This window comes from Drosophila elegans, unplaced genomic scaffold (genome assembly GCF_018152505.1).
Source record: "Drosophila elegans isolate 14027-0461.03 unplaced genomic scaffold, ASM1815250v1 contig_814, whole genome shotgun sequence".
NCBI classification, from domain to species: Eukaryota; Metazoa; Arthropoda; class Insecta; order Diptera; family Drosophilidae; genus Drosophila; species Drosophila elegans.
In genome coordinates, this window is record NW_024546167.1 from 5,198,513 (window position 1) to 5,222,980 (window position 24,468).

The 24,468-nt window shown below is 40.1% G+C and overlaps 1 long non-coding RNA gene across 2 annotated transcripts; it reads right to left on the minus strand.

The window, feature by feature from the left end:
- Positions 1-6,950: 6,950 nt before the first annotated feature.
- LOC108138181 lies at positions 6,951-24,253 on the minus strand. 2 transcript variants are annotated; one of them, XR_001774090.2, is made up of 4 exons: positions 23,448-24,253; positions 14,334-14,504; positions 10,276-10,389; positions 6,971-7,042 (listed from the first exon to the last, which is right to left on the minus strand). It is a non-coding gene; the product is annotated as an uncharacterized LOC108138181 (long non-coding RNA). The 2 variants fall into 2 exon arrangements; XR_001774089.2 differs by having other exon boundaries at positions 6,951-10,389.
- Between the last annotated feature and the right edge of the window lie 215 nt (positions 24,254-24,468).

Sequence of the window (24,468 nt, forward strand, 5' to 3'; positions counted from 1 at the left end):
CCCAAACCTCAAAGAGAGGGAGAGCTATCTAGCTATCTGATTATGAGAACTTAGAGTGTTTCTATAACTCATTGGAAATGTTACTTAATTGCCAGGTAATATAATTCAGTTACCCCTTTTAGATGTGGTACCCAATAATTGGGTGTTATACAACATTTGTTATTCATAACAAATATTTATTGATTGCATCATGAGTGAAAACGATATAGAAAAAGCCTAATTTAAATCGATTCAGTGCTAATTAGCACTATGTTAACTTAAATATGAATGAATTTTATTGTAGATGCGATGAGATTGTTTTCATAGATGAATTCAAAATTATCATTACTTTAGTTAAATACTTAAAAACATAATTATTACTTGATATTTCATATTTATAAACAATATCGTTTCACCAGATACAGATATTAAGATGTGTCAGTTATGAAATTAACTTCTTTATTGTATCAGTTATGATAGGACCGAAACGTATTCACATAAGGAAACTTTAATAACTAAATAAATAAATTCATGTTTTTCTACTCCGTAAATTGAGAAACAGCTGCCGATGCAAATCAAGATTATGTATGTAATCTTTATAGCATCTAGCATCTATAGTCGTTGTATACTTCTGGACATAATTATCGTACCCTATGAGAATAAAAAGAAGAAAAACCTCTGAGCCGCCAAAAGCTGTTGGGCACACGATGCGCCTCGTTTTGCAGGCATTTAAGCTGAAAATTGCTGCTAAAATATTTGCACACTCCACAAGCTCTGAGCTGCAGTCGCAGCTTATGTTGTTGTTGTTGGTTGGATGGTGTTGTCGATGGTGTTGTTGTTGCTCGTGTTGTTGTTGGTTTTTTTTTTGCTCTTGGCCAGCTGCATTGATGCGTCGCCAAATGTTTACCCTAAGCCCATAACTGCAGCTCTCTAGCCTTCTCTTTCCCACATAGAAGATTGGAAACACTGGAGAAACTGAAATACATTAAATCATTTTGAAAAATTTTCTATCCATATACCAATTACTGCTCTATACAATTTCAATCGCTTTGATAGTTGTCAGATAACATAAACGTTAAAATAAAACTAGTCATGTATAAATATTAACATGAATGTTTTAAGGGAAAAATCTGTTGTTAATTTACATTTTATGCGTATAAGTTGCTTAAATTATATGGCACTTCAGTTTTTATTTGCTCTATTTTCAAGTGATTTAAATAGCTTGAACACAGTTTTTTTTCCATGTGCAAGCTATTTCGCTCTGTGCTCTCGCTAGCGATCTATGTCTGGCATACAAAATGCATCTAATTTTGGGCCTAACGACAACTTGTCGCTTGTCATGGCCTCCTGGTTGTCGTTGTTATTGTTGCCGCTGCCTCATCATCATTTGCAACTGCTGGCAGCATCGGAAAAAGCAGCAGCAGCTGCCTCACTTGGGGATCAACTTGTGGAGATCGGCGCGCTTTATTTGTGCAGCTTTTAGCTGCGCCTCGTAATCGCAGCTCATAGATCAAAACAGGCGGGCGAAACGCGTGCTAGCTGCCTCTCTTTCTGCCTGCACAGAAAGAAATTCAAATCATTCTCTAAATATTTAAAATCTTCCTTATATTCAACTCCCCAACTGAAAAAAAAGTTTAACTACTAGCTAGAATGGAAGCTTCATTTTTGAAAACGATTTAGAAAATAATCTTGTTTAAAAAAATTACTGTTTTTTAAAGCTATAACTTGAGTACGATTCAAAAATATATTTGTAGTTTTTAAGCTTTGAATATTGAAACCAGAGTATGTCCATGACTTAACTGGTTCTGGGCACAACTTACTTTCTTGCCGTGTGGTAATTTGCATAACATGGCCAGGAACTTCTTTTGTTTATGTGAACCAAGTCCAGTTCTCATCAAGTTGAGATCAAAGAAGCAGGAACGAGGGGGGCATTCCAACGCACAGCTGCTCTCCCCGTCGCCCACCCACGCCAAAAAGTTTTCCCACTGACTGAAATGACAAGAACGGCAATTCCCACAGTCGGCATTTTCCATTTTCCAGCCAGATTCCGATTCCGGCACACTCAAATTAACCATCTCATTTTCGCTCTGATAAAAGGTAATTTTCAAATTTTCCCAACAACCCTGCGACAACAGCAACAACAACATACAATCGGTGATGAGAAGGATCTAGGTACAAACCGACCTAATATAATTTTATGTACACATTATTTTTAAAGATAGTATTTTAAATCATTTAATTTTGATCTTGGATGCACGTTAAATTTAATTTAATAAAAGCAAATTCTTATTGTGTGCTTATTATAATTATAATGTATCTTAAATCTTATTATATTTATGAAGTCTATAATGCACGTTCTTAAAAACTAAAATTTTAAAATAAAACATGTTTGCTTACTCATTAACACAGTTAAATTCAAATTTAGTTTAACAATTTAACACACGTGTTATAATGAAATGTTAAGTTAAACTTAAGTTTAGGACCTCTTAAGAAATATTTTTATTATTTTCTGTAGTAAACTTTCTGCACGGATTATATTATAAAGTACAAAAGCGGTATTTGGTACTTGGTGATTTTTTTGGTAATCTTGTGCCTAGTACCTCGTAAAAACTTATTTTCCCACCACTGTTTAAAAAAAAACAACTGCTACAACAACAGGCGGCAACTTTGGCACTGCAATTTCGATTTCGCCTGTCGTCTATTTAATGATTGCGAATCGGAGCAGGCCCAACAACTTCCCCCCTCCAACGTCTCCTCCCCTTTTCCACCTGGTTTTCTTGACCATTTTCTGCAGCTGTGACTGCTGAGAAAAAAGGGGAAGAAAATTGCCGAAACTAAAACCAGAACGCGTGCGCATTGAATTATGCAGAAATTTAAACCATTTGCCGCCAATCAATTTGTTTTTCTTGCCATCTGGTGAAATTTTCTTCCGTAACTAAATTAATAGAACAATGGAATGCAGATCGTATTAACAATATCATTATTTTTACCACAAAGTCAGTATGGGCAACCTTGTTTAGCTCGTTAGCCACATTTATAGTTATTCGCTATATCCATGAAATAAATGCAGTTATGAACAGCTCGTTAAGTAAGCATATCATATTATATATATTTTTTTAATATTTATTTTCAAAAACTTTCTTTAGTTGTAGTGTCAGGAAGTTAAATACAATTAAAAAGTGAACCAAACAGTGTTTTCAATTTCGATATTGAAAAATCGCTAATTTGGTATTAGCTAATAAAATAATTGTTTCAAAACTTATATTTTATGTTTTTATGCTGTTGAACTGTGCAACCATTTCACAAAACCAATTAAAGCCACATCACAATTCGAAAACAAACTTAAAACGTATCTTTGCACACACATAAAAACATCACTTTCAGTAAAAAATATGTAATTCAATTTTAGTATTAAGTAACCTTTCTTGGGAGTGGCCCATTAATGTAAAAGTCAGCATCTCATACAAAACCGCCTTTGTCATAGATCCAGTAGTCTTTGTTATTTAAACACCTTCTTAATTAAAAAGGAATTTAAAATGAAAACAAATAACGTTTAGCAATAATAATTATATATATCAAATATTCGCAGAATCCTAAATATTGCATGTTAATTGCTTCGACAAATCGCCAAGATCACCAATTCTCAGAATTCCTTTTCAGTTGAAGATCAGAGAAAAGCCGAATCGGCGTAGTAGACTTAATTAAGTACAAATTTCAATTGTAGCTCCGCCTGGGACGGGACTTATCAACGCGAAAGGTGTCTCATAAATATATGTATATAAAGTGCGGCTGACAAACAGGAAGCATCATCATCGTAAGGCCCCTTTTTTTCCCGCTTAAAAGTGCTCGAGCGGAACTTGGCCAGCAGGGAAAAAGAGTTTTGTGCCCGAATTGTTTTGATTCTCTTGCTCGCCGGCACACTGCAGAATTTTTCAACAACAGCAAAACTTGCAAAATTTATGCATGACAAAGTCATTGAAGCGTTTAGCGGTAGAAAGAGAGGGGTGTAATGCGGCAGAAAGAGACGGGTGGCGAACCCTTACTTAAGGGAACTCTCTCACACTTGCTGAATGTGTTGTAATTTGTTGCTGTTGTTAGTGCTTCCTCTTTGGCATACTTAGTGCTAAAAGAAAAAAAGTTAATTATCTTTTTTTTTACCTCTCTTCCCGCTTTTTTTATTTGTGCCTGTATGTGAGTCGTTCTTTTTATTTTTTTTTTTGCTGTGATGGCATGCCCAACAGCTCCATTGGGCTATTATCCATGGGCTTTGTGCTATTCTCCGGGAGATTGGTACTTTGTGAGTTCGTTTCTTCTTCCATCCGCTGGGCTGGAACTTCAAGGGACCACGATGCGATGGCCTGGTTCATTGAACTGTTAATTGTGGGCAACAGCTAAAAGAGAAGCGGGAACTCTAGGCGGTGTGAAAGGTGATTTTTCAAGGCTGCCTCCATGTCCGGCCCCGTAAACTCCCCCTTACATCGATCCGCTCCACTCACTTCTCTTTCACAAAATTTTTTTTCTTCACTTTTAGAAGGGTTTTCTCTTGCTGTAGATTCGATATTTATAAAATAGATTGTTTTTTTGTGTGGACTGGCTCTGAGGTTTGAGGTGCTAATGAGTCCGCTCTAATTATTCATTTTCTGTTACACAACAACAAAACAAAAGGTTTCACTTTGGGCAACCGATTTAATGCAGTTCACATTAACACATTTATAACCATTGATTGATTTTGATGTTTTATTCCCGCACCATAGATGCCACTAAGAGATCACGGGTGGTATGAAAATTACCCCGTGAATTCTTCCAGTGCCATTAACTGTGCCGAGATGGAGTTACACTTTCAAGAACTAGTATTTTATATTTTGACTTCACTTTATTTTATATTTATTACTTACAAGAATACCTTTCGGTGTTCGGTATGAAACATCATTTTAGTTTTGAAATTCTGCAAAATAAATTCAAAAATAAAAAAGTATTAAGTCATGGTTCATAAAATTACCAACACCAAATCTAAATCTTTACCCTTAATCAGTCACAACTTCCGTCATTCTTAGAACTCAGCTTTGAGGCATAAATTTATAGTTTTCACATAGAGAAAATTAAAACGTATACAGCCAGCAGATTTTGTCCCACGTTTGTTAAAACGTTGCCCCCGACCAGTTCACCGACTTGGCCAACTTGTGATAAGGTGGCTTTGATCTATCCCACGATTTAATCAAAAACGCAAATTTTATTTCTTCTTTTTCTGCGGCAGGTTAACTCGCGGAAGTTGCTTCTGCGCGCTTTAGACAGGCAACATATATATATATATATAATATTATGGGGCCCCCTACATTTCCATTCATGGGAGCATGCGTGGGAAATCCATGTTGCATGTTCCACGGATCCAACTGCGGTTGGCCGCATAATTTGCTGTGAAAATCATTTTGCGGCTGCGTGTTGCATAAAATTACAATTGAAATTTTTCCCATCTTCTTTATAGTATTTCACTTCTTGTTTGCGGCGGGCAGAGCCAATTAAAAATTATAATGATAGATAAACTAATTAGGTAGTGAGAGATTAAGAGCATTTCCATGCTCTACTTGGGAAATGGGTGGTATGTATTAAAAAATAAATAACACGATGATGGGAAAAGTTTATAAACCTGCTTCTTTTTAAGTTTTTAGAAAATTAAATCATTGTTTAGTTTGTGGTTCTTGCTTACTTTGCAGTATGATTTTTTTTTAAATAAAGTTTCTATTTATGTTTAAGAGTCTAAATCAAATGATTTCGGGCTTGGATGTAGATTGGTAGTAGTAGTTGACTCCTGAGGGTGAGTAAGCCCAAATTGACTTGTCGTTGGCCAAAACAAATTGTAACATCCAATTGCTTTGGACATCTGTGACCCCTAGGACCTCTCATTATGGGGCCACTCTCAACTCGGATCGCTGGGAAAACGTCGCCAGTCACGAAGAAAGCTCCAATTTCATTGCCCGTCTCATTTTGTTTCGTTTTGTTTCATTTGGCTGGGTTTTTTCCCTCTTTTTTTGTTTTTTGTTTTAGGCCAATTTATGCAAATGCCAAATGCTGCTCCACTTGAGGTAATTGCCACTCGTTTCTTTGGTTTTTTTTTTTTTGGTTTTTTGTTAGTTTGCTTATCAGGCAACGGTAAATCAGTACGTCAGTGGCATAGACATGCCGCGCATGCGCCGTGAGGCGACAGCCATCAATCAAATCGAGTGGCCCGCAATCAAAATACGAGAAACAAACTCGAACCGAAACAGTTAATAAAAAAAAAGCTGCCTGTGTTTCGATTTTTGTACGATTTTTGTACGATTTTTTTTACCCTTCTATCGCGTGTGCCTCTGTGGCCGATCTCAAACATGATTTTTAACGACAAATTTACGCGCTTAATCTCGACAACAAAATATGCAAATGTGAGCGGGACGAGACGAGACGATACGCAGCCAAAGGAGCGGCAGAAAATGAAAAAATAAAAATACAAATACAAGAGGACGATCTCGCTGTTGGCGTTTACGATTCGCCATGTTCATTAGCGGCAACACTTGGCAACAGCGGCCAACAAAACTCTTTAGTGTTTAAGTGCGTTTCATTAATTGAAATGGTCAATTTGTTGCCAGCGATAAGAGAGGAACTTGCAGACGCTGTAAAAGAAGCTGTTCATCGCAGATTGCGATGCTGTTTTGCCCCGCCAGTTGTTACTGCATTGATATTTCCACCTCGAGTTTGAAGTCCAAGTCCGAGTTCGAGTCCAAGTCCGAGTCCCAGTCGCAGTCGCAGTCGATCAAGTTGCCCTAGATGGCCAGCCATCCGGAGGAGTTTGATAGTTCTACTGTTCCCGGTGGCGCCAGCAGACTCCATTCATCAGCCAACTGCGACAGCACGCCATCGAGAGACTTTACAACATGCATATTTATGGGTTGTCAGCAAGACGAATAGGAAACACTCTATTAGATAAACATAAGTGGTAATTTACCCACTTAAAGAATGTATAGCAAATCAAATAGTTCGTTTGGAAATCACTAAAGTTAAGTTACTCCATCAGCAGTAGAACTATCAGGCTCTGAAATGATATTTAAATTTCAATTACTGAAGTGAGTTAAAGTGCTCCTACTTTGTAAGATGCTACATTATTATAATAAAGGTTACCTAGATTAGTTTACTTACAACTTAAACTACTTGCAATTAGTTTTGAACTAAAATGTTTTTGTATATTTTCAGACAGTAAACATTTATATAATGATTTATCTGTAAACCAAATTAATGTTATTTATATTTTTAAATTAACTCTATTAAAAAAGCCAATGCCATTATTTCTATTTCACAAGTCTATTGTAAAGGCCACACTTGTCAAAATAGTTTCAAGTGCAATTAATTTTGGCTCGAATAATGCACAATGGCCAAATCAAAAGGTAAAACAGATACAATCGAACTGAAGTGGGTAATGTGACTCCCGCTTCCGTTAGGCCACGAATCCCGTCAAGAAATCGTGGTAACCCTCGTCAGAGCGTGTGACCCACTTGCGGACACCACAAGTCATGGTCATGGCCACAAAACCTCTCCCAACGGTAAGCGGTCAACGGAAACCTGGCCCCGCCCCCTTTCCCCAGCTCTAACTGTTTATCTAGCCATCTAGCGGATTGATTTTACTCTCTCTCTTTGGGATCTTTGGGGTAATGCTGTCAGTCAGACAGCCAGAAACAGACTCTTTCCTCCCACTTTTCTTTTCTTAGGTAAACAATGAATGTAGCTTCAAACAAATGTATCTTTTGGGATCTCGGCCTGTTCTAATTGTCCAAGATGACAATGCAGATTGGGTGGGTAACGGTAACAGCACACGCACACTCCAACCAGAAAGAGACGAGCCGACCGACCGACCGACCGACCGACCGAGTCCAACTGGAAACCAATTGGCATTTCAATCACGCATCAATCTGGCACGTTTTTATGATGCAGATCACAAGCCGAAGCGAACGGGGCTAAAACATCATGATCATGTTGCTGTTGCTGTTTCTGTTTTCTGTCTGTTTTTTTTCTTTTTTGTAGCTGCAGATCGAGGATGACGAAGTGCAGCGCCTTTTTGCAAAAAGCAAAAAAAAAGAAGAAAATTTTTATTGGTCGGTTAAGTTTTCGTTACATTTCGTGGATTGTTATAAATTTCATTGATAATTGCCATATATTGATGGCATGATTATGTGCATGATTGTCTGATTGTTACTGTTTCGTTTGGTGTGGTTTCTACGTGCGTGGCATATGATGCACTGCAAAAATTTCGCATTTTGCCGCTGCTGATCTTTCCCCTCTGCCGTTTCGTGTTGTGCAAAAATTGTTTTCGACGAAAATTGTTGCACGAACCCCGGCGCAAGAGGCGGAGATATCAATATGGGGAATATGTAACGAGGATATAGAGTATAATATGTATCTGTCTGGCTGCAAGCATTCCTACATACAAATGCAGCAATGCAAGTTGGTTCTTATTAACCATATATAGGTCAGCAGCCTCAGTTGCATGCCTCTTGATTGAGTTGCAAGAAATGATTTTCATCTGAGGGTAATTCGCATTTTTACGATAAAATGAAGCAAGCTCTGGCAATTGTTATTTGGCTGCCACTGCTAAACTAGATCTTTCATTCCGTTTTCCATTTTCTGAACATCAATACCAATAAAACTCTCAACATTTCACTTTGACTGGGACATTGACTGGGTTTTTCATAGCCTTTTTTGTTTGCCAATCCAAAGTTCCCATGCCTCTCCGTTTCATGTTAATCATTCTGTCTATCTTTCTGTGTCTATTCGGCTCATAAATTCCAGCAAAAAAAAAAAAAAATCCCATAGGGAACTACTGTCCGGGGACAATGTTTGGAAAGTCGAGCTCCACAAAAACTGGCCTCCGAAAATGGCTTAATAGTTAAATTTAATGCTTGGCCATAACTAAAAGCTCAGGCTCAAGACAAACTGCCGTTCAATATGCAAATGTGGCCAAAACCGAGAGAGGCAGTAGTTGAATCCACAGCCAAGATCGGATTGGGTCCTCTTTCTCCCCCCCATTCCCCCCTTTTTTTCCCCTTTCTTGGTTTGTTAAACAAGTCTCGGTTCTTATCAGCTGCCTCGGCGGCGACTATCAAAAATAATTGACAACTAAATGGGCATACAAAAGTCAGTGAATGGCGTGAAAAAGAGGCATTCAATGAGGCCGGTAAAATTGTCATTTGACAAAATCGTTAGAGCCCTGATAAGATACCACTCAACTTCAACTTTGTGTGGGCCCATCTACGCTTCTTATTCGGTGTGGGTTGTTGCTGTTCTCCCTGATTTGGACATAAGTGCTCGGTGCTCGCTGCTCGAAATCGAGTTCGTTGCCACAGTCTTTTGTTTCGACGCATTTCGTGTGCGCCGGGCCGTGATTCATTGACCAGGTCGAGAGAGACGACTGGCACGACCACCGCAATTACATCCGGTAATTTAATGTAATTTTATATATTTCATTTCAATCGCATGCGAGATACGGCGACTAAAAATAGAGGCAAACCTGAATCAACTTGCTCAACTCACCCCTGATTTGTGAGATTTTGTCAGCATTCCCGACTAACGTGATTTCGTGAATTAACATTAGCATTTAAATAATGGCCCAGACGTGCATCGTCGCTTGATAAGATTTGGTAGTCTAGCTAGCCAAACAGACCTTTAGAAGGCCATTTTGGCGGCGCATTCGTTTGATAGCTGATGATTAATTACTCAATTTCCCTGTCAATCTGCCGGCCACTCACAAATTTGTCAACACACTCAAAAGTTCAAATTCCAGCGTCTTTGGGATCTGCGATCTGAGATCTTGGGTTATGATTGATTATAGTTTTGGGTAGCTGAAATGCCTAGACAATGCAAGCAAAAGGCCCAAAAATATTTAATTAATTAGAATTTCGTTTGTGAGACCATTAACCGAGCCGAGATTAATAAGCGGCAATTAACCAAAGGTTCAAAACTCAAAGAAAACTCCAGAAAGGCAATCTCGAAAACTCTTGAAAAATTAAACTGTTAGAAAGAGGCGTTGCGCAACGGTTTAAAAACGCATTTGGCTATCTTTCTGTTTTGTTTTGTTTAGTTTTTGTTTTTGTATTTTTTAGTTTTGTCTTGCTTTAATTATGCGTAGAGTTATTTCAGTTTTTCTTTCCATTTTTTGATAAATTAGCAGTGTCCGTCAGCTATGAGGTCACCTCGGGTCGGGGTCGTGTGGCTTCACTCTTCTGTCTTCTGTCGTGCGGCTAATTAAGCCAAAGCCTAGTCCGAGTATCGACTTACCCAAACAGGAAGCGCTCGCCGGTTATCCTTGGCCATTTCCAGTTCTAGGCCCAAACTCGATCCCAATTGATTGACAAGACGAGTCCAAATTGTAACCGAGTCCATGGCATTTGTCTGCAAAGAGGTGAACGGAGAATGGTAATTGGCATAAGTATCAATGGACACAAAAGACGAGGGCAGCTTGGTGAGTATTTAAGCCTTAAACGATGTTCTTTTGGCAAGGGCTTGGTTTAAATTTTACTTAAGAACTTTGTAAAAAACCGTTTGTTTCTCTCAATAAATTGTGACAAAGAACATTGAAAGTAAACCTATTTAAGGTTAATAACAAATTTTGAGTAAAGAAAGATTTAAGCCAAATAATAACTACACATTTTCAAACAGCCCTCGCATGCTATCCACTTACAACTTACAGCTCCTATAACGACAGGAAGCAGCAGGAGCAACAAAAACTTGCCTCAATAACTTGCAACAGTTGCTTTACCCCTTTTTACTTCCAAACCATGAGCGTAGCTCAAACAATATTGACTGGGGTTGGAACATTATACATCCAGCTAGCTGCCTGTTCTACTGGATGTGGAGTAGGGTCAATTGAATTAGGGACCCCATGCACATACTTATTTAGTTACACAGAACATAAATGCATAAGTTTTCATTACGATATGTAAAAGAAAATCCTATTTTATAAGTAGTAAACTCTTTTGAAATATTTTAGGAAAATTAAAACTTTTTATGAAAAATAAATCATTTTAAAGAGGGTAATGTTAAATGCCTTAATTGCTTCAATAACTACATAAGCTTTCATTACGATACAAAATAAATCCTTTTTTAAAAATATTATCTCTTTTCATACTTTTTAAAAAAACTAAAAGATTAATTTGGAATACCTTCTAGCACCTAATTACAAATTATAATTTTTAGCCAAGCCACACACAACAGATCTAATAAATAATTTCATATTGGCTGTTATATATTCTTAAAACCATTAAGTAAAATAAAGATCTTTTTTCCTGTGCATACATCATAGGGTGGTGCAATTGACAATTGCTCTGCTACACTTCGCCTGGCTGACTCAATGGAATGCAGTTGGTTTTTAGTTTGCAGTTTGCAGTTTGCTGTTTGCAGTTGCAGCTGCAGTGTTGTGGCAGCCACATGACAGTAATGAAATGCTTGGCATTTTTTACGGATCTACCAGCTCTTAGCTCTTAACTCGCAACACCCAACACCCAACATTCAACTGGCAACTGGTAAAAGGTGGTAAGTAAGTTGGCTACTTATTAAGTGTCATCTCCATGTCGCCAAAGGCGCCGCAATGCAAATGATAAACTGACAGCCTTATGACAGCATTAAGCAAATTGCTCACTGCTCACTGCTCGGCAGACGATCAGCAGACATCAGTGCACATGCTGCCAAGATGCAGATGCACCGCCAACTGCACTTAACGATTGGCTTAATAAAATGAAATATTAAATGCGATTAAAAAACGCGACGACGACGACAACGACGACGACATCAACGGCACAAGAAGCACAAACACAAACACAGACACACAACACAAAACACAAACGAGAGCAACGGCAAGGCGACGATGCAATAAATATATTGAAACAGGCCGCGCAGCTACCGGAATACACCGCCGATCTCCCCCAGATCTCCCCCGATCCGCCATATCCGCCATATCCACCATATCCCGCCGCCCATTGGACATGATAAAAATGTGAAATGCATGCGTTCATTAAATTAATGCGCATGGGGCATGTGGAGCCGGGTAGATAATTAAATGCGTGTTTGTGGCATGGGCGCTGGGCAAGGTGCCCGTAATGACATTAAATATGTTTAAACATGCATAAATAAAAACCAGGCCGATGGTTTGAGGGGACCGGCCGGACAACTTTACTTTGGCCAGAGCCTGATGTTTTAATCAGGCCGATTCCGATTCTTAGAGCGCCTCGAACCTGACCCAATGCCTAAATGGCTAAATGGCTAAATGACTGGGCCTGGGCCTGGGCTAAGCTGAGCTTGTTGCAACAACTGGTTAAATTAATGACGCAACATGAGTCGGGGCACCAGTTCTTACATACATAGGTGCGCTGCCTGCCTGCCTCGCCGAGATTTACGACGATTCAAATTGCTGGGCGATAAATTGTAAAGTTAATCGCTTGTCAAAGTTTTCGCGGTCGCATTTATCTTCGACTTCTGGCCAGTAGCAGCTGCATCGAAGGCATTAGATACTAGATAGAAGATAAAGATATGGTCGCGATTTATGCTCTACTCGCGGAGGCCACATTAATGTTTAGGGTTACACATATACTGCACTTTTATAATTTGTTTGGATTGCTTGGCCATTCGAAAACAAATAAAACAACAGGAAACTAGAGAGTTATTAGTTCGAAATCATAGCTAATTATATATAATATTTGGTTGTTAAGCTGGTTTTATAGGCGCATAGTTGATTTCTGGTGGATTTATTTAAGGTATTTGAAAGGAAAAAAATAAAGTTTATTTTATTTCATTAATTGTAATTAAAATCTTGACCAACTTTTGATTTGCCTTAAAGGCAAATAAAGGTGGTAAAAAAATATTTAAATGATATTTCCTGGTTGTTTAATTATTTCTCAAATGGGTAGAGTTCAGAAACGCCGGGTTTTTTAAACTAAATAAAAATTTTTATGAATTTTTATGAACGTAGCTCTCAGGAGAGGTATATTTTTTTTGGAAAAGCAGTCAGAAGTAAACTCACAAATGCCGAACCAATTGACTCATCCGATTGCAATTTACTGGCTGATAAGACAGACTTGTGCAACCAAGTGCGGCCTCAACTTCAATTTCAACTTCAACTTTGGCTGTCTTATCGCCGTCGGAGTAATTACTGTTGCTGACTGCTACCAATATTGTTACCCGTTTCGGTGGGCCCGTTCAATTGAGTCAACGGGCCGAGACAACAATTGTCCATTTCATGAATTGAAAGCGCCGCAGCTGACTCCAGTTGTGCGCTGTTTGGCCATTGTTTTGGATTTCCTTTGGGTGGTTGCAATTGCTTTGGAAAACGTCATTCAAGTTGCCAGGCAAGTTGACAAATTTGTCAACTGATATGGAAGCGCTCCGTCCGAGCGAGTGGCTAAGCCAATGTAAACATGTGTAGATTTATGGGTTAAGCTGCTCCAGTGATTGTTGTGGCAGCGCCTTTTGTTGTGTCTGCTGTTTTTCTTAAATGTGTGTTTTCTGTGTGTTTTGTTGTCTTCCCCTGTTTGCATATGCATGAAAAAGTGACCCACTTGGTGCGTGAGTAAAGTTTTGGGGTCAAGTATCAAGTGTATTTACTATATAAAACTTTGTTTTGAGTGCAATACAGTTTTCAATTTGCTTAGACGCCCATGACATATAACCTTTTTATAAGAAAAGTTATAAGATGTTTCGGGTATGTGCAATGCTATAGAGCAATTATGTTTTCCCGGATACATTTGAACACACTCTGTATAGCAACTCAATGTATTTGTCACGCGTCCATTTGTCTGTCTCGTTATCTGTTTTCTCACTTGCCCGTTTCCCTTGGAAAACCTCATGTTTATTTGCGGTCTTAGCTTAATTTATATGGCTCTGTTGGCTGTTGGTCTATGCGGTATATCTTTATCTGTGCCACGTCTCAAGTTCAGTTCACACGCTTTCACTGGCCCGAGCGTCAATTTGAATTTAATGCCCCGCAATGCTTTGCTTTGATAGATAAGGTTGTGTGCCCCAAGAAAAAAAAAAAAAAAACGCTGAGAAACCCCGTGAGGCCGTCACAGCACACATGCATAATTAGCAGGTTCGTCGGCGGCAAAACTGAGAACTGGTGGAGATCGGGCTCAAACTTCGGTGTTGGCTTATCCAGTCCCAGTATCGGGTAGTAGGTATTGCACACTGGATAGGGGTCTGGGTTATCTGGGGACCTGTGGCTGGACTTCTGTGAAAAAGCTATCCGTTCGATTTGATGGCGGCATGCCCAACAAATTGCCGCTAATGAGGCGCACCAATGTTGCCCCCGTTTAATTAAAACCATAAACAGCATCAGTTTGGCTTACCTTAGAGACGGCTGACTTCTGACTTCAGCGGGGGGGCACTGAATTTCTGTAATTCTGTAATTCTGCAATTCTGTACTCCACCGGCATCGAGGTTCCGCTGAAAGGACTCCTGGGGAATCGGAGTCGCGCTTCGGCCTTTGATGATGTTGTTATGGAGTGCCAGGAATTTCACTGCAAAGGAAATGCATTTTTTGTTTTAACTGGGTGTGTAATATTAGGTATACAATTATAGTTTAACTAGATTTCTTTATTTAATAGGCAAAAACAATTGCTTTCTTATTTCTGAAGATAATTTAATTGATTTTAAATTTTTGATTTCTAATTTACATAATTTAAATCTTATTTTATTGAAAACTAGTGCTGCCATAATATGCTATGTCTAACTTGAAGCACTGTGGTCGCAAATGATTAAATAAAATGTTTAAAATCGAATTCTCATTAAATTCTATTTCTCAGTCCAAAATGACCAGCAAAACTGGCTAAATACCTATCCCACGAAATTCACAATTTATTTGCACTTTATCAACCAGACGCCCAACGAGTTGCCAAATATTTCGCCACTAAATCTTATCAAGCAGCAATAGCCGGCATTGCATTTTGCCGCTGCTTCAGATAAATGTCATTCCCAGGCAAAATGCCAAAAGCAATCCCAGCATGGGCTTGTCAACAGCTTTTTACTTGTTCGCCGGGCCAACAGCCAACAATGAGTCGTAAATCAAGGAAAGGTGTTGTTTTGCCTTCTTTTATTTCCACCTCACTGTTCTAGGCGGGCGGCTGGCTCATAAAACATTGAAAATTATGATTTAACGCAAATTTTTGTAATTAATCTTGACAAATAAAGCCGACTGCGGACTGCGGCCTGCGGGCGAGCGAAGGCGCAAAGTCGAGCTTGTTGCAAGTGGCAAGTGGCATCTTCATCTTGTGTAGTAGATGCCCGGCTGGCTCCTTTTGGCCGCTCTGGGCATAAATCTTTTCTCCACTTCTAGTCGGGTTTGGGCTGGGACTGAAGTTTGAATCTCGGATCTGGCGGATCTTGCGGATCTTGCGGATCGGGGTTCGCTTGGAGCCGCCTGGGCCGCACATCGTCATCATCATCATCATTATCCTTCATTACGCCCGGCGGAACCGGTTTCAAGTTGTTTCTTTTTTGAGTTTTGAACAAAAATATTTCATAATTGTGCCAAGCTATGCAGTTCTTTTTTTTTTATTTTACTTCGTTTTTTTTTTGTTTTTTTGGTTAAAATATGGCCTTTTAAGTTATGGCCAAGAGACAGAGAGAGAGAGAGAGAGAGAGATAGACAGTGACCTTTTTGGAGACTTCATCTCGAGCGGGAACGCAGCTCAATCTTAATTATATATTTGCGCTGAGCTCACGACAAGCCCGATGACGACCAGTAGCAATTATTACCTGCAACTCAACACTCATCATTCACACACGGGGAGAGCAACAACAGCAGTATACAAGTAGTTACAACTACGTTGCCAGCGAATGATATATGAGCATATTGCGTATACGCCACCTGGGACAGAGGCAAACTAAACAAACTAATTGCAGCAGGGGCAGATATAACCTGAAGCTGTCATTAAATCGACTGCGCTACATCATAATCCCTCCCCAAATGCCCGCCACTTCCTACTCCTTCTAACCGCCTTTTATTTCTGATTTTTACTATTTTTTTCCCTAATCAGATTTGCTGGATATCTGATTTTATGCCTCTTCACGTCGGCTACCATTTTTACTGGATGGCATTTTTTTCATGATATTTATGATTTGTTTGCTGGCACGATGCGTCAACTTTGGGTGCGCGAGCTCTGCTCGATTTTCGTTTTTTTTTTTTTGGTCTCTTTATTTTGGCCAGTACTTTTCTTGTTTTGTCAGCAAAGTAAATAAATGAAATAAAAAACGTGACTGTTACGAAAAAGTCGTGTATGTGATTTTTGTTGTGTCGGTTATATCGTTTATTTTTGTTCGCCTCCTTCTGCCTTTCTGGTTTCAAGTAGTTGACAGTGAGAGAGCAACCACTAAGCACATTGTATAGTCATCCGAACAATGCGCACAATTTTCAATGCGTTGGCAAAGCAGCTTGGCACGGTTAGGGCCATTGTCTGACTGGCTCTAATTTTTTTTCCTACCCATCTACTACCCGTTTTCTGTATCTGTTTTGAACCGTGTGTCGTGTCGGATTTGTTGAAATTTTTATTAATTACCAAGGCACACACACAGCAAACAGTCATCCCGCTTTTGGCCATTCTGATCTTCATTAGCGACTCAACAAAGCTGATGAGCAGCTTACGGCCTACAGTGCCTTGAGGTGAGGAAATATATAATAGTGTACTATAGTTGAGGCCCAAAACAAAGACGAATCTCATTCCTAAGCGTTACGTGTTGGCTGGCACGATCTTCACGAGTTAATCGAAACGGAACCTGCCGCTCACCAGCATTCTAGTCGTATCGATTCTGTGTATACCACTCGTAAAACGCTTCAGCACATTGATGGCTTTCATAGTTTGGGGCACTTTTATCTACGAAATCTGCCATTCTCTGGCCCTCTCCTCAGGCGCAATTTATCACAATAGTTCGATCTGAGGGCCAACTTGGAACATTCTCTTTTCGCATTTCAAAAGCTTTGTTTTAGTGAGCAGCTTAAATTGTTTTTAACATCTGATCTTGCTCTGAGTTTTGAGGATTTCAGTTGAATTTTTTTGTAATTTTTGTAAATTAAATTTAATTATTAGCATTTGAAGTAATTTTTATTACTTCCCCAAGGACCATTATAATGTTTATAAATATTTTTTAATGTTATATATATATATATATATATATATATTTTATTCATTATTTCACTTTATTTAATTAATTTTCTCCTATATTTACATTTTTAAAGAATTTATTTGTTCATGCTCGCAAATCTTTTTTTAAAATCTTGAATGTTCGCATTGCAATTGGTTGATGTCCCATTTCGTTTAGGGTTTTCCTTACCTACCATAAGTAACCATTTTCTGGGCAAACTCATTCCACAAAAACAACCTATTTCACCTCCGAAGGGGGGCAAACATGGAGCTCAAGATCGGCTTCTGCTCCTCTCGGATGGACCAGTCCATGCCTGGTTACTCCTCCACAGCGATCGCGATGACTGGGTTCGGTGTTTTCAGTGTTCACTGTTCGGTGATCGGCCCCTCGAAATTTCAGGCCGCCCATGTCCATATTTAGACAGCGCACAACCCAGCGCGGTCTCGACTAGCCTGGATTTTGCGGTTTTTTTCGGATCTCTTGCGTGGGTGCAGCCGGCCCAGGGATCGCGGACCAGACTCCTCGCAAAAATCGAAAATCCAAAAAAAAACAAAAAAAGAGCGGAGAAAAAACACAGCAATTTATATGCGCTTGCGCTGGCTTTTAAGGCAGGGCCTTTAAGCCTGGCCGACCGACCGACCAGATCGATCTCTGGAACCTGAACCTGTGCCAGTACCTGTGCCTGTGCCTGTGCCCCTCTTCAATACTCGATAGTTAATCAATTAACTAACATAATTTCGTGCAAAACTAATTAACTACCTCTGTTGCGGACAAATGTTTGCTGTCAAGAGCGTTTAGTGTCATTCATTTTGCGACCAAGCGGCGCCCACTTGGAACGAAACTCGTTTCCACCTCTTAGGCATTACACATCCGTCGATAGATTTTAATTTGTTCGAATTTAATAAGTTTTCATGTACGGGGAGCGGGTGGCGGACTAGCGGGAAGAGCATTGCTTTTAGGCAGAAATCAAAAATCAATACATAATTCTTTTGACATGCCAATCGCACATTTGTGGCATGCAACCAGCGACAACAACAACAACAAAGACAACAACAACATGTTCGCCCCAACTCATTGAGATAAAAATGCAATGTGCAATGTGCAATGTGCAGAGACCCAGGAATCTGGGGAGGCTGGCAACAAAACGACGACAAGGCAGGCAACACACATGGCACTCCAGCAAATGTTGCAACCGTTCGGGCTGCACCTTCCACACATATATATAAATATATATATATATATAAAAAACAAAAACAAAAACTGACATCCCAACTTTGAGCCGGGCCAAGGAAAAAGTGAAATCTGCTAGAATTGATCTTGTGGGGAGTCGAAGTCATCGGCGGCAGCGGCTGTGGTTGCTGTGCATCGCTCGCCTCGAATGGGCACCCAAAAAACTGGTTTACCCATCTGGCAAGGAAGTTAGCCCAACGGCAGAGCAGCTAAGCCAGGAACAGTGTCCCGGGGAAACTCATAAAATCACTGGGATACAAGCTAACGGCCCGGGATAATTAAAAAATCCATTTCCAACGCCATTAAACCATATTTTATGAATACTTTAAATCTAGGCGGATTGTCTTATCTATCATACATTCCAGCAATACCAAAATTTAGAGGATATTTGTAATCACATTAATCTAATGAATTTACCATGGCAGGTTCAAGACGGTTTAAATAAAACAGGTGAAGTGCCCACAAGAACAAATTGTAACCACGAAGACCAAAAAAAAATTTGAGTAAAATCTTAATAGTGAAATAGATAGTTTGCTTATCTAGAACTTTTGCGATTTGATTATTTCCTTTCAAGTCATTAAATAATAAATATCTGTTTATATCAGTTATAAGTACACAGGTACTCCATCTGAGATCGAATTTAAGGTAAAACTATGCTATTACATAAAGTTATATTCCCAAAAAGAAGCCCTATTTTATTTCTTACAAATGAGATCCCTAAATATATATTTAAATAGCCATTTTGAAGGATTTTGAACCATTTCGCACCACTGTGCCGTGGGTTTTGCTGTTCTGGCCGAGGTCTCAGTTGCAGACTCTCGGCCAGAGCCTTTCATTCGCTGTCAGCATCAATTGAGCCAGCTCCACACCGCAAAAGCCGAGCCCCGATGGCTCCCAAGAACTGATCTCCTCTGGCGAACCATTCAGGCCCAAGATATATGAGCCAGAGCTATGTTGTGACTGCTGCCCGCTGTGCACCTGTGCCCGGAGATGTGGATGTGGATGTGGACGTGGACGTGGACGTGGATGAAGATGAGCCCAGCTGAAGGTGAGGAGACCCAAGCCGAGGAGATGAGCAGGCGAAATGGACTTTTAAATGTTGCCATTTGTTGCGTGAAAACGCAACCGGTAGCCCAAAAACGTTCAGCGTTGCGATTTCTTTGGATTGAGGAGGGTTCGGGTTCGAGTTTGGGTTCGGGTTTTGAGCTTGGGTTTTGGGTTCCTTTCAGCTATTAGGAATGATTTTCTGTTCCTCATCCACGTCGCATGCCCAGCGGCGATCATTAACGCCAACGGTTTGCTGCGGCGCTTTGAGCCACATTTTACAACTTCGCCCGAAAAGAGCAGCCAGCAACACAACAGCAACGGCAACCGCAGCAGCTACAAAAAGGTCAGCTACCGTCAGCGTCAGCCCAAGCAAACATATAAAAAAGTACAGAAAAAGTAACATAAAATAAGACGGAGACAGCCGGAGAGATTGTCTGAGCTGGGGCCATTCCAGGAAACCCAACAGCTTTTTTAGAAGTACCCCAGTACCTCAGCCCCAGCCCAAGCCCAAGCCCAAGCTCAAGCCCAAGAAAACAGAAAACAGAACAAGTGACAAGCCACTTGAATGGGAAACCTTTGGCCAGTCAGCCTAATAAAAATGTTGTAGCTGCTGTTGAGAACTCTGAGCTCTTTTATATGGGCGGGGTGAGATTTAAGCGGAAGCGGAGCCAGAGCCACTATTCTGGTTTTTGTGTTCACTTCCCAAAATCTCAGACAGGCGATTAGCTTGAAAATAATGATGTAAGCGAATCAAAGCTCAAATCTTTCATTTGTCAACTGTCACAGAGGGGGCAAAGGGAAATGTTCGTATATTTTTAATGAAATACAAAAAATAGTTGCTCTTGGGAAGAATGGGAAAAAGAGGTGTTTCTTTGACAGTTTGTGAGTTATGTAAAGCAAACTCAGAGGCTTGAACAAACGAGAGTCCAACGATGGCTAGCAAAATGTTGGCAAACGATTTGAAAATCGAAAAAAATACTTATTTACTATTCTTGAAAGATAACTTAGTTATGAGCCTTAAACAGTAAAAAATATTTTTAAAGTCTCGCAAAACAATTATTAAAAGATATATTTGACGAGCTATCGTTAACGAAACGTTAGCTTTTTTTGTCTACTGAGAAGTTAGTTTTTATACTTTTAACAAAAAGATAATTGAATTTATGATGCTTTGACCCATTTAATAGCTTGGCAATTGTAAGTGGAATCTATGCCAGATATTTGTGCCTACATTAAAAACATTCTATCTTTTTTCCTGTGCACTCATAAGTAGAATCTATGTCGGTTTCGTGTGCTGAGCGCTCTTCAAGTCCTCAAGTTACCTGTTGATGTTGCTGCCGTAAATGTTGCTGTTGCTGCTGCTGTTGCTGCTGCTGCTGCCTGACCCGCTGGCAATTATCGCTGGCTGACAGGTGGCAAATTCTCACGGACCCCGGGACGTGAACCCTGAGAGCCTCTCACTACCAACTTGACTGCAATTAGACATGCGCAACTGCTGTTGCCGGGCCACGAAGAGCACTCAGGGGTCAACAGACCTCCGGCAAACTGTCGGCCCTGACTGCCCTGATGGATTGCTGGATGGGACTCGAAAGACTCTAGACTTGAGATTCGAGACCCAAGACCCAAAACCCAGGACCCAAAACCCAAGACCCAAGACCTGAGAATGGAGAACAGAGGCTCTCTTCTCTTTGGTGGCTTGGCACATCACACAAATCACGCACTTTTTATTTGCCCGAGCGGATGAGGCGGCCTTTTAAGGCTGCATCATGAGTTTGCAAATTGTTGCTGCCGCTGCTGCCGGTTTGACTCGGTTTCCTGCTGCAACTTTATGGCAATGGGTATTGGGCACGTCGCTGGCAGTGGTTCTTATTTTAGCAGTGGTAGGTACTTGTACTGGTCTTGGTCGTGGTCGTGGTCTTGGTAGTGGCGATAGCTCTGGGTCATTTTCTGAGAGGATGCAGTCAGGGCAAATGCAACATGAAACCTCTGAGCACAAGGAGCATAAGGTGTCCCAGCGATTGCGACTGCCACTTTGCGAGGGCAACTAATCGACTTTCTTGTGCTCTAACTGGAACTATACCGCATTGGTTAAATATTATAGGTATGAAGCTAGCCACAAGAATATCACAAAATATAATTGCTGATTAAGATATTAAAGGACATGAGTATTATAATAAATAATAATGAAACATGTTAAAAATGTTTGAAGCAACTATGTTCACTGTTTTTAACAAGATTTAAAAGATTTTACAGTGAATTATTTAACGGAAAATATCTATTATTCAGATATGTTTTTAAATTTAAAAATAAACTCATATATTCTTTTAAATTTACTATCTGAAGGTCTCTTATCGTATGTTAAACAAGATTTGGAAGATTGAAAAGTGAATTCTGCAACTGAAGGTATCTATCATTTAGATATGTTTTTCACAAATATATGTTAGACATTTAAGAGGATATACAAAATATAAAGATACTAATTCAACGGGGATTTTTTGAGCAGCAACACTTCCAAGAAGTGTTTATCAAATATAATCATATTCAGAGGCTGGCCATTAAGCATTCAATATAGTCGATATGCCCCATTATTAAGTACACTAACCGAAACCAGTTACTGCTCACTGCTTACTGCTCCTGTGGCATGCTGTAATTGATATTGCAACTGTGTGTGTTGAGCGGGACAGATGGACAGATGGAGGACGTGCAAGTGAGAGAGCAGGCGGACAGAGCGAGAGGGGGCGAACGTGGGTTCTTTCGCTGGCCATTCTTTCAGCTTCAGCTACAGCTACAGCGCAGTCGTCTTCGATCCGGCTGCGACTCACACGTGTTGCTAATGAGACATAACTCAGGCATCAAGATCGGCTTTACTTCGACGCTGCTTGGCGACGGTGGCTCTGTCTGATAACCTAATAAAGTCATAGCAATTAAAGCTTTCGGAAATATACACACTCCCGCCGAGTGTCCGTACAACTTGTTTGGCAATATCTCTTCTGCTCGGCCCGAAATCGCTCGCAGACACTCGAAATATTATAAAACAAAATAAAAGTTGCCCAAAAATGATGTCACTCGATGGCCCAAACTCGAACTCGCAATTATAGCCAACACTCCGAGCACTGAGCTCACTGAGGTTGCCTTTTATATTATATCATTTTTGTTGGTTATAAACATTTTCGTTCCTTTTTTTTTTTTTTTTTTTGTTTTCTTAGAGTGCTTTTGTAATATATTTTTGTGGGCCGCTTTGCCTTTTGTCAGTGTGTTGTTGCTGTGTGTGTGTGGGATCTCGACTTCTTTTTGGGGGTTTTGAAAAATCATTATTTTAATCGTTTATTGACTTGTTTAAAGCGCCGCTAAATGTTTTCCATGCCATTCGAATTCTATGCTACAAATTATGTGAAATGATTGAGCACAAAACTGAGTTGTTTTTTCCCCCATCATTTCTATTTTTCAGTTCTTTGCCAGCTTTGACAGCTCGAATTATGGCCAGAAAATTATTAGCAGATTGTTAAGCTATGATTTTGAGATTTGGGAAGAAAGAACTGGCGTTCTATAAATGGAAATGGGCGATATAAATCTGGAAAGAGGATTTTTGGTTGTGTAGGGCCGTAAAAAAAGGTTCCAAAACTATCTGAGTATAGCAGCTGACAAAAGTATCTGGAAAATTATTATAACCACAAACCATATGCTTTATTTTCCATCTCGCCCTTAGATTTAAAACTTTGAAAACCCAATTATCCAGGCCTCCTTCTCTCTTACAAAAAACCCATCTATTGCCAAGGTGAACTTTCGAAACCATTCATCCAGACCAGGCCAATGAATGGAATCGACTGTGTCCAGATCAATTAGTTTTCAATTTTCTCAGCGAACAATCGCTTTCAATAGATTTTCTTTGCTCGGACCGGAGATCCATTAGGTTTTCCAGCCTGTGGCTACTCCGCTCTGCGGCGGTGATTAATGATGATGCACCCCAATAATCGTAAAAATAACAAAAAACCCGAGAAAAAAAATACAACACCTAGATATATAAAAATTTTTGTTAATTTTGAACTCACCTGCCCTTTTACAGGCCAAGGACATGACGGCCGCCTCGTCTGGTTTTTGTGGCGTTTTTTTTTTTTGTGGCTGTGCAGTTGATGTAGTTTTTACGATCATGACTTTCGGGCCTCGACGAGGAGTATACGGGCGCATATCTACCCGTTTACACGCGCTTCTATTAGACCTTTTGACTGTTGGCCACGCTAATTTGTGTCTACTAGTCCCCTCTCCTTTTGGCTCTCGCTCCATCTCTGTCTCTCCGTTCAACTTAAGCTTTTTTTCCTTTTTGTTTGGTCGAAATTTGCAAGTGCTTACTAATAGAACGTTTTGAGTTGTGTTAATGAATTCGAGAGTTTTATTGACACTTTGCCGCTGACGCTGACTCGTTTTTGTTTTACTTGGGTTATAGTCTTTACTGTTTTTTTTTTTTGCCAGCTTATTGCTTATTGCCGTTTTGTTGTTTGGGTTGTGTGTGAGTGTGTGTGTGTGAACTTTAGTTAATAGAGTTAACGCCACGTTAGTGCTTTTGTTGGCTCCGTAGTATTATCAGTTTATCTAACACTTCTGTTGATAGTGGTGGTATGGTGCGGTGCGGTGTGGTGTGGTGTGGGGCTGTTTTCCAGAGCGGTTCGGTGTGTGCGCGTCGCTGGCTGACGAAGCACTGATCGGATCGCCACAAACGTGGCCAACACGACAGGTAGGCAAGGGTATAAGTGCCTCTGCCGCTGCCAGGGGCCCTCGCCACTGAAAAAAAAGTGACTGGCCTGGCACCGCGTTTTAACTGTTTTCCACTGACTTTCCACTGAGCTCGATCGCCTCTGCGTTCCACTTTGCGACTTGCCAGCTAACGACGACGACACGGGGTTTTTGTAACCTCGCGGCGGTGCGAATTCTCCAAAAGTGCGAGGGACCAGCCGTCTCGCTCGCACTTGGGCGAACCAGCGAACCGTATTAGCACAGGTGTAATTACCTGCTGCAAAGGGATATAGCCATCTCGCTCGTGCTCTCCCAGCCACTCGCTCTCTTCGCCTGTCTTTC